General features: G+C 44.0%; 1 long non-coding RNA gene across 2 annotated transcripts in view; it reads left to right on the top strand.

Moving 5' to 3' along the window:
* Positions 1–11,005, top strand: part of LOC108447856 — a 60,622-nt gene extending 49,617 nt beyond the window's left edge. For both annotated transcript variants that reach the window (XR_001863559.1, XR_001863558.1), the window contains exons 5-6: positions 1,055–4,790; positions 6,879–11,005. This is a non-coding gene — a long non-coding RNA (uncharacterized LOC108447856). The remainder of the gene's footprint in view (positions 1–1,054; positions 4,791–6,878) is intronic.
* Positions 11,006–11,414: the final 409 nt, after the last annotated feature.

The following is an 11,414-nucleotide window of genomic DNA, read 5'->3' as shown; positions in this document are numbered from 1 at the left end:
CCTGCTGAAAAAGAGGCTGCACTACCTTCATCGGGCATTTCAGCTACAAAGGGAATTGTTCATAAAGGCAGAAGGAATTATAGGAGGGAATTAAAGGATGCAGTATTTAATGGGGTAGATTGATGTGCACACTGATGAGATATACTTCAAATTGACTAAATGTCTGTTTTGGCTGAAATAGCCCTTTTTTCTTTTCCCCTTGGCCAATGCTATCTGGGATTTTTGTTGTTTGTAAGTCATGCCTCTTGCTGTGACCCAGCCAGAACCAAACCTGGCCAAATAAAAGGTGTGCTTAAAAAAGTTTAAAAAAAAAAAAGAATCACTACATGCCCTAATTTCTACCATTCTAAGGCCCATGAAAGGAAATGAGTTTTGTGCTAATGTAGGTCTCAATGCACCAAAAAGAAATCCCAGCTGGGTTGCAGCCTGCCTGGCTGCAGTGTAAGGATTTGTTGGAGCTCAGTGTGATCTGTGCCAATGTTCCAACCCCCATGCTAACCAAGGAGGAGACGTGGAGCCGTGTGCCGTCATCTTCTCTTTCCTAAACTGAGGAGGCAGCCTCATTTCTGTGTGTGTGTAATGATAGGGAAGAACAGTACCTTGGACTTTCTAGGCATTACAAAGAGCTAAGCTACCCTGGATTTATATTTATCCAACTTTTCCAGTTGATGGAGTTACCCAAGTGCAAGCCCCTGTAGTGGGACTTCCACCAGAGTCAGTCTTGCATGGATTCACTTTCTGAGGGGAAAATTATCCAACCAAGCTAAATCATTTCAGGCAGAGCAGTTGTAAGAGCTTGTTTACACGAACCTGCTCAGAAAAGTTGATCTGAATTTTTAAGTGGATTAGTAAAACTGCATTAATTAAAGCCCTTTGTGGGAACTGTCAGAATTAAAGTGTCTTTGATTTGATTTGGTTTACTTCTCTTCCAAGGCTAAGTCATATTAAAGCCACTTTACTTGTGAAACGAGACGTTTAATGCAATTTACTTAATTCACTTTAAACTCCTGCTTTTAGTTAATTTAAATCAACTTTCCTGATTTTCCCTATATAGACATGCCCAAGGAAAATGAAGACCACTGAAATAGAAACACCTAAGAGAAACTTTGAGAAAAATCAAAATATTGCGCTAGCCCCTCCGGGACATTACTATCCTTGTCACCAACAAGATTTGGGAATTGCAGGTAATACCATCAAGGTCCAAGAACTGACAAAAACGTCCTTGGTGCTGAGCTACAGTTGCTCTTTAGAGACAGGATGGCCAGTCCTGCACAAAAACTCTATTCCAGCCTAAAATAAAAGATGAAAAGTTAAGAAAATGCCTCCTAGCCCTCAAAATAAAAACAGGACTCAGGCTATGGGCTGTGGAGAGGGAAGAAGAGAGGTTCCTGAATATGTGAAAGAAGAAGGAAATTTTATTTAAAGTTCTGGTGACAATATCTGCATTGTTCCTCCCTCCTGAGCCAGGAGGCACAAACGATATTGGTAAAATGCTGTTGGAGGTGGCCTGGTCTTCTTTGCCCTGGAAGTATCACAGCTGTTTCAGGCACTGGTACGGGGAATACCATGCAGCAGGCTGAAGCTCAAACATCTGGGATGTGGAGGCATACAGGTGACTTCGCTTGGCATCAGCCCTGGCTCTGCAGGACCAGCTCTGAGCCAAGAGCCAATCTGCCAGACAATCCCAAAGTGTCACCTATGAAAATCAGAATTCAAGGTGAATCTTTGAAAACTGTCTATTTCTACATGTGGAACCTGCTTTCACAAGACACTTCAATGCCTGCAAAAACCTACACCCTCTGTGCTTCGTATTTTTCCAGAGTGGTCCTGTGCAGCTGCACAGCAGCCAGCCCAGGCCACAGCGAACAGCACGTGCAGTGACAGGGTCACTCTGCCCCAGATGAATGATCAGAGCAGGGGACTGCCACGTTAAATGAGAGGCAGTATGAGACAGGCTCCTTGTATTGCCGAGATCCATTTTAGTATTGCATCATACTCCACATGGCAGCCTAAATGAGAGCAGAGGTGGTGATTAGAGGCACTGTGTCTGTTTGGAGAAGGCTGCATGCGTGACTGAGCATGAATGGCCTGATTATGAGTGTCTGGAGCTCCACTCAAAGGGACTGAGCGGGCAGAGCTGAGGTAGCAATGATTAGCTGCCACGCAAGGTAAGTTATTGTCCCCTGGGATGCTAAAATATACTGTACTTAATAGTTCACTGGCCACACGCATTCCGATGGTTGATACTGTCGCAGCCGGAAACATTCATTCACGTAATTAGTTTACTTTTCCAGTTTAAGCCAAATGGAAAATCCCCCTGTACAGCACTCTTAAGGTGGCTGTTGGGCCAGTGTGGATCAGCAAAGTCCTTTTGACTTTGCAAAGTTGCCTGGGTTTCCCCAGAAGGACATGAGGTCATTTAATCACCTATCTTATCACAATGCCTTATCACAGACATTATAGGGACGCTCTGGGATTTTCTCTGGATAATCTGACTCCAAGATTTGTGACAGCAGCCATTGAAATCAATGGAAAATGAGCCTTTGTGTGACAGGGTTGTCACCTGTCCATGATCTTAATTCCAGGTGTGTGACAGGGAGGACGGGAGATGACTCATCCCTTGTCAAAAATCCTCTGTGTCACAGATTTGCAGTTATACCTTCCTCCAGAGGAACCTCAGCTACTTACCCATAATAAATGATCTTCAGGTGACTTCCTCTCCTATCTCTGGGAGTCATGAATATTTGACTTAACAAATTAATCTTTTCACTTTCTTTCATGGGAAGACAGATACCTTTATATATGGAGCGCCTGAAACAGAGGATAAAAAAAAGACCACAAAGTAAAGAATTTGATTTTCAAGTAACTCTGTTCATTACAAGGGTTAGGCCAGACCCTCAACTGTACCAGAGCAACACCATTTCAATCATCAAATGTACTTCTCTACCTCTTTCCATCTCACTGGTCCTCCTTTGCAAACACCAACAATGCCAGGGCTGGGAAGGATCCACTGGGGTCCTCAACACCTGCATAACCACAACACCAAACTTTGCATAATTTACCATTTTGTGGAGAGTCAGAAGGGCCTTACTCTTCAAGCCCTCCTTACTCAGCAGGCCCATCAAGGCCTGCTTTCTCCTAGTGACTCTGCTTCTCCGGGGCAGCACTTGGATTTGGGTTAGGTGCTCAGGGGCATGGCTTTGGGGGCAGAGGACCCTGATATGCAGATTTGGTGTGAATATCGTGCTCCGTCACCTACATTGCAAGGGAGTGTAACAGAAGTTGGGATGGTGCCAGCATTTTGTGCTGTGTTATTCTGTCTGTTTGAGTCCTTTTTGTTAAGCCTTCAGTGGAAAGGCTGGATTCTGGAAAGGGCTGCTTGGATGCTCAGAGTCCTCCTTGTGTGGCATTCCATCCTGTGAAGAGCCCGGGAAGTACAGGCAGTACTTAAATTTCCACACACCACTTCCAGTCATCCCCAGAGGCTGATTCTGCTGTGATCCACACCAGGACATCCGTGTCTCGAGCCTTGTCCTTCTGTTTGCTCGTGTTTGCTTCTGCATCTTTTACTCCTGACTTATTCAACGAGTAACTGAGCCCTGCAATTATTTTTCCATTCATTTTCTCCTTTCCTGACTCGTTTAGGAAACAAATACTTCTTGACCTCCTGTGCATTGAGATGCACCATCTAGCCCAGTGTGGTGGAAAGTGGGAATTTGCTGCCTTTGGAAATTCTGCAAGCTGGTAGCAGTGAACAGTTGTCCCCTGGATATGTTGCTCCAGTTCCACTCCAGAGCTTGCTCATGCAAGAAAGTAATTTCTGGTCTGCATTTGTGCAAGAAGAACAAAACAGCCTGCTCACTTTCTGTTTCCAGGCAGACTTCTCAAAGATTATAGGAAGAGGATGGGCCTAGGGGCTTTCTGGCCAGGAATGCAGCACACCATGGGACAAACAAGCACATTGCCACAGTCAGGTGGCTGCTGTGTCCAAAGCAGCCCAAAACTGCTGAGTGCCTCAGCCTACCTGCTTACTGATGGCCCTCCTGCACCAAACTGCCTCATACCTGGGTCTAACCACACAGGGCAAATCCAAGAGGCTGCTCTCCCAAAGGGTCTTGCTGCTGTGTTGCTTCTTCTCTGTACTTTTTATGAATTTTTGAGAAAACTACAGTAGTGAGAGATTTGTGCAAACAGGAGTGTGCTGTATGCTCCGAGTGCCTGGGATGGAACAGCACACTCAAAGCCTCCATGCTGAGCTGCCAGAGTGTCCTCAAAAGCATATCTCATCCCCACTGGCTATTTGGGATTTCAAGGTTGCTCTTTTCATCACAGGCAAACCAGCCTGCCTTTTTTCCCAGCATTTCTGGTGCAGAACAACATGCTCTGTTGTCCTTCTGCAGCTGAAGGGGAAGGAGTTGGGGGAGATGGAGAGATGGGGCTTCTGTAATGCTCTTTTACCATTCCCTTTTGTGTCATGATTTTGTTTAGTTGGAAAGGCAGGGCAGGGACGCTGGCCTTATGTGCGGAAAAGCAGTTTTGCTATGAGGTAACAAAAGCTGCTACCCAAAAGGAGGATTGGAACAAGGGTGAAAGATTGGAGTGTATTTCCAAAAAATGAAAGGGGACATGTGCCAAGAGCTACAACAGAGTCCTTGCTGTCAGAGAGGTGGTCTGTCTGGAAAAGAAGTTCACTTGTGCAAAAGGAAGGGTCCCCAAATATTTCCCTAAAATGACAGCACAAACCAGAAGAACCAGCCAATGAGTTCATCAATCTCAACATTTATTTTAAGGTAAGTCTAACACAGAGATGGTGGGTGGTGCAGAGCTCCCTTTCTCCATGGCTATGGGGAGTATCCCTCTGCCTGTAGGACCATGATGGGGTACAAGGATGGTGGGTAGTGTGGAGATCCCTTCGCCCATGGCTATGAAGAGCTTCCAGCTGCCTGTAGGATCATGATGGGGCAGTGGGTGGCATGGAGTTCCCTATGTTCACAGCTGTAGAGAGCTTCCAGAAGCCTGTAGGACCATTCTGGGGTACAGACCAGGGATAAGTGTGTTTCCTTATCTTTAGGTCAGTGTTCTTGTAGGAAGTTCCTTGTAGAAAGTTTCATATTCTCTGGGTGGTAGAGGAAGGAAAGGGTGGGTGTGTGCCTTGCACCAGCCATGCTCCTGTCCAGGGATTTAGCTGTCAAAGACAGGAACATCAAAGAATGCAGCAACCCCCAGCAGCCCCTGCCTCCATGACTGGGGCTCTCCCAGCCTCAGGTCAAGGCTGTCCAACCCATGTCTCCCTGATGGACAGAAAATGTCCGAGCCCAACCATGTCACCAACCCCACTGTAATGAAGGCCACCACCAGAGATGGCCACTGCCAATGTTCTGCCTGCTCTGACACATCACCAGGGCTGTCTACCTGGAGAAAAAACATGTGTGGGTTTGCCATGGCTGGAGGGGGCTCCCAGCTCCCTGTAAGATTGAAGGCAACTGTAAGAACAAAACAGGGTATAGGCTGGGGCCATCACCAACACACCCTGGGAGATGGCCACTGACAATGTTCCGCCTGCTGTGACACATCACCAGGGCTGGTGTCGGGAATTAGCACTGCATCACTGTGACATGGCTATTATCATCCACCATTCAGCCGAGAAGAAACACTTAAATAATAAAAATACATAAATAAATTAATTAAAATAGATAAACAACCTCTGGCAATATTGCAGTGGAAAATTAGGTAGCTGCAGCAGCTATTTAAAGAACAGGACCTTGGAAAATGTTAAAAAAAAAAAATAAAAGCAGCAAGTCCTACTCACTGCCCAAGTGTAAAGAATTGCTGCTGAGATTTGTGGGTTTGAAGACTAAATTCTTGAAAAATGCTTGTCAAGTTGACTGAAGGCAACATTTCACACTTTTAGAATTAAAGACATGTCCAGTGCAAAATGATGCATCCACAAGTGGCTTATGGTGCTGAGCACAGATCAGCATGAACTGCGAGGCTCACATCTTTCTTTCCCTGAAACATACCAGAGAATTTAGCCAGAGACTGTCCTGTGATACATATTCAGCTGGACCCTAGAATGAAATTCAGGAATTAGTTCCCTTCTGCTTGGTTCACTGCAGGCTGCTACATGCAGTCTCTTTAATTGACAGGACCAGAGGCACTGGGCACAAAATAAAATGTATCAGGCTCCCTCTGAACATCAGGAAACACTTTTTACTGAGACTGAGAACTGGCACAGGTTACCCAGGGAGGTTGTGGAGTCTCTAACCTTGGAGATATTCAAAAGCCACCTGGTCATGGTCTTGGGCAAGTGGCTCTGAGTGGCTCTGCTTGAGCTCAGGAGTCGGACCATACAACCTCCAGAGGTCCTGTCCAGGCTCAGCCCTTCTGTGAGTCTGTGATTCAGGCACCAGCCACCCCAGTAACTGACTGATAAAGTCTGTGTGATGCCACAGCTCATGGGCTCTCAATGAGCAGCCAGAGATCACATCCTCTGTGTGCAAACTGACCTTCCCTTGGAGACCACCAGAAGAGCAGGTAATTTACAGCTATTGGATCATCAGACTACAATCTTCCAGGCACTGGACCTGTTTTAACTGAGCAGTCTTCAGCTGGGAGAAATTAAGATCCCGAAAGACTCACTAGTCCAATGTATTTTAAGCTTAACCCAAGGAAGTTTTCTCAGGCAGCTCATCTGCTGCCTTCAGCAGCCATATTGCCCCTGAGGAAAGCAGGTGTTTTCTAGACATCCGTAAAGCTTCTGGGATGAGGACCAGGCTGAGCAGCTCTCAACAGTTCATTACCCATTTCTGTGCCTGTGTGTGAAAGAAGGTGCTGACATGTTGTAATCCTCCAGCATTTTGCACCTTCTCTGCTTTCAGTCTTTGCAGAGATAAGTGGTTGCACAGGGTGCAAAGCAGTGACGACTCCAGCCTGCAGTGTTTCCAGATGGGAGGAGCAGCACTGGTGCTGGAGAGCCCTCCTGAGAGCTCCTGCCGCTTTGCAGACCTGGGACTTCATAGATGTCAGCTGAGCTCCAGATAAGCACGTGGACTTAGTGATGCACTTCTGAATCCAGCACAAGTTCTGAGCTATTTAAGGCTTTTGTTCACTTGTCATTTCTCATTTCCTCCTTTTAAATAAATCTTCATTCCTTTGTTAAGAGACTGTTTAAATCTCTTGGCAACTAAACCATGTACAAAAAGGAGTGAGCACACCTTGGCCAGGTTTACATGCTGCAGGAGGTGTGGCAGTTTAGAGATGACAAGTCAATAGTAAATAAATCCTGGCTGCATGTTTTTTTCACCTTTTTTCTCTATAGTGAATCCTTTGGAAATCCGGCAGAGCTGGCACTCGAGTAAGGGGCTATTTGGCTCCCTGTTTAGCTGCTTCACCATGAAATGTAGTGATAGTCAGACGAGTAATTGCATAAAAATGGCACCTAGGTGCTGTAAGTAGGTGTTTTCTGTGGGCCTCCTGAGGCATGTGTGCCGAGTTTAAGGATCGATTGGGTTTTTTCTCCCTCTCTCATTCCTGTAGCTGGGATTTGCTAATCATCTTGTGCTCGGATGTCCTGCCTCTCCCACTGCAGTGCCAGCTAATGTCTGATTCCAGAAGCTTTGCAGTTGGCAATGTTTTAATAAGCAGAAAGAGCACAGCTTGATTCTCAGGTAACAGGCTGAGCTAGCTGTGCTGGCAGTCAGAGCAAAAAACATGGTATTGACTTGAAGACTGAGTGAATTTGGAATAGAAATTGTGGAGGAGGAATAAATGTGGCATACAAGGATGTCACTTTTACACTTTCCAGATGATAACTGCACTCTAAAGTGGAGAATCTCTGACAGTGATGTCCTCTTTCAAGCATCCAACATCTATGCCCGTACTTGGTCCTCCTGCAAACCCCCTGTTTTCCCAGCTTTGTCTGACTCACACTGTGTATTCTTCACAAAATACACTGTCACAGGCTCTGTTTATGAGAGTTACTCAAGCTTGTTTCCAAGTTAGAATTCATGTTTTATGAGGAGGTGGATAGATGAGGAGGGGAGAAGTTTCCACTTGGGCAAGGGCATTGGAGAGCACTTCTGGAGATAAAAGTTGCAGGCAAGTAGCACACCTCTGACTGTGTTGCATAAAAAAGTTCCTGGAAACTCCTTTCTTGCCTCTCACTGCAACATCTTTCAGGTCATCCATGAAATCAGCATCTGAGAGAAGTTTATTTGATCATCTGCTACACCATTGACCAGGATATTTATTCCCAGGAAATTAGTAATCACCTGGAATGTCAATTGCCTGAGATATTTGGGATGTCACCATGTGGTATCATAGAGGGAACAGATGCCTTCTGGAGGGCAAGGCCACATCTGGGTGTGTGTCCTGGTTCAGACAGGAAGGGGAACAAAGACTAGAAGTAGATAGTGTCCTTCTGGTGGCAGGATCAGTGCTTGATGGAAGACCCTGTGGCAACTGAAATATCTAATTTATTTTCAGGAAAGGGTGAAAAAGGGATTAAAAGCAAGAAATCAGGCTTTTTGCTTTCCTGGGAGAGAGAGGCAGTTTGATAATAAGCTGCTTTCCTGTCGGCAGCTTGGGGTGATGTACTTCCAAGAGCCCTGTCCCTCGGGACAACACCCTTGGCAAGTGTGGCTGACCCTCTGAAAATCCTGTTAAGAGTGTGAAAGCGAATGTCTGTGAGTGAAGGATACTAAAGCCTCCTTCAGAGGGCAGGGAGCTGGCCCTGCAGGGAGAGATGTTTCATAAACTGTCTTGCACTAGGATTCTTCCACCCTCAGGAGAAAGATGCTCCATTGTGTCCACCTCACCTGCTCCCAGAGGCAACTTCTCTCTTCCAGAACTCCAAAGATGTGTCAAAACACGTGTGTCTAAAAGACATCAAATCATTACTTTATCAGCCACATTTGACACCAAGGATCAAAATCGGGCCTATGTAAAAATCTTAAGCAATATCAGGGAAAAGTCCAAAGCATAGTGAGAGCAGTCATTTGTCTGCTTCTAAAAAGTGTGTTTGCAGCATGAATGTAATATTCCTGGAGAACCCAAATATGAAAGCAACTATAAAGAAAGCTCCAAATATCACACTCCACTCTTCAGAGCTTGTGTAATATAAACTGAATAAAAGTTCCTCATGGAAAAAAGGTAAATGAGTTATTTTTAAAATTTATTTAAGTGGTGACTGTGTTATTAATAATGCATTTAGAGAGTTATTTTCAGCTATGTCCCTAGAGCCAATGAAATAACTACATGCTCCAGGACAGCAGTAAAAGGATGAGGGACTGCATATATCTTAGTGACCAGTTCTATAAATACGCTGCTAAAAATTAGTAACAATTGTCATAGCTGGCTCAAGAGAGACTTGTTAACTAATTATAGATCAAGCTGTGCATTAAAATTAAAGCCATTTGCAAGATATTACAGCAAATGTAATGTTCCCAAGAGATGTTAGATTGAACAGTCTTGGAACCTCAAGCGGCTTGATCAGTGCAAAACACAAGTTTTCAAACATTATTTGAATGTCATGGAGGGACTAGATAGAAATGCTGCCTAGGATGGGTCATTCCTTGAATTCCTTGACCTGAAGACCATATAGAAGATGTACTAACCACAACACAAATTGCCTGGGTAAGCTACTTAGATATTGGCAGGTTTTGGCCATTGCTGTCTGGCTTTGTGTTTTACAGTTTGTGCATGATGGGATCTCAGTCCATGATTACCCTTGCCACAATATAAAACACACAGAATAACAGCATGGGCATTCTGGTCCTCAAAGCTGTATTTCAGGAGTGTGAAATTTGTTTCCTGATTTAATGCTCCCACAGTCAAGCAGATTTGGTGTGTTACATAGGTCTAATAAGAAGTTTTCATGAGTATTTTAAAATTGTGGGTAACCTGAGAAAAAGTATATTGATAAATAAAGCATACTTTAATGTAAATCACAGATAGCTTTTCCAGGAATTTATCCTGGGACAGAATCTGAGGGCTGAGTGGCTGACAAAGGTTACAGCCCAGTGAGTGCACACAGGGAATCTTTATCACCTTGAGCTGCAGTTTGATGGCTAAAAATAAAATTTTAAAAAATGGGAAAAAAAAAAAGGAAAAAGCAATACACAGTGCAACCTTGAGCATCAAAAGGATCAAGCAGGCTGCCAGAGAAGAGTGGGATACTTCCACCTGCTTGATATCTTTGCTCTGGCTAAAATATTATTAATATTTTAGTATATTGACTCCTTCTTACTTTTCTGGAGCAACACCTTTAAAAACCAAGCTGTGCAATACAGAGATGAAGCTGGATGATGGCTGGTTGAGATCAACTGCAAGAGACAGCACTGTAAAAATAGACAAAAATCTGCACTGAACCTAAGCCTTCCCTTTTATTCTTTTTTTTTTTTTTCCTTACTTTGGATTAAATTTTCCATTTGCCAATCTAGAACAGAGCATCTGGTTGCAAAGAAGCTGGTAGCTGGACTGCAGCATTCAATTACAACTAATCTGCATCACTAGATACTTCTAATGTGCCTGGAAACTATTTTGATCCAAGAGCAATTGGTTTATTGTACACATTTACAGGTACACAAAGAAAACAAAAATTGTGACTGAGCTAAAATTCAGCTCATTATTTGCTATTGTGGCATTAATTATTGACCAGATTCTTCAGTTTCTGAACAATTTACGTCTGCCACAAGCAGTAGTCATTCTTCTGAACAATGCGTTGGAAGCTGTTCTATGAGAGATGAAACCTTAAAATGTAGAGTAATAGCACAGCCCAGTGGCTTGTGAAGGAATAAACCACCACTTAGGGATCTATTGATCTGGGCAATTTAATGTATTTTATCAAAAAGTCAGGGAAATGTGAAAGTGGGAAATTATTCTCGGGTCAGATAGAAGTGAATTCTTTATTCTAATCCCCTTTATTTATTCAAAATCTTTCTGAAAAAGTGCTTTCAGCTATGCTGGCTACAAAGCACATTGTCTCACTCATGTCATTTTATGTAGAATTCTTTAAGACACTTATTGAAAACTGCATTTAGAATAATAATTTCATTTAGAATAATTCATGCTCTAAATTATGTTATTATTATAATTGTATTGTTTCAAAGAATTATTCTTTGTCCTTGCTTGGATCTGCTTTTATTTTCATGTATATTTTGCATATATCCAAGCAGTCATCTGAAATCTACTGACACTGGCCTACGTGCACCTATTTGTTGTAGTAAAATAGTTGGTGTCTGACAAAAAATACGCCACCACCAAAATCCCCAAATTAGCCTCGGACTAGAGGAAAGGAGTGGGATGTTGTGGCTGCATGGGCACCAGCCAGGGTCTGGGCTGAAACTGGGGTTGTGTCAGGGCTGGGGAGAGACCTTGTAGCAGCATTTTCATCTGGGCAAGGCAGGAGGGGTGGT

Source organism: Corvus brachyrhynchos, unplaced genomic scaffold (assembly GCF_000691975.1).
Source record: "Corvus brachyrhynchos isolate BGI_N302 unplaced genomic scaffold, ASM69197v1 scaffold187, whole genome shotgun sequence".
NCBI classification, from domain to species: Eukaryota; Metazoa; Chordata; class Aves; order Passeriformes; family Corvidae; genus Corvus; species Corvus brachyrhynchos.
The sequence above is the reverse complement of the archived record's forward strand: the minus strand, read 5'-3'. Positions and strand labels throughout refer to the sequence as shown.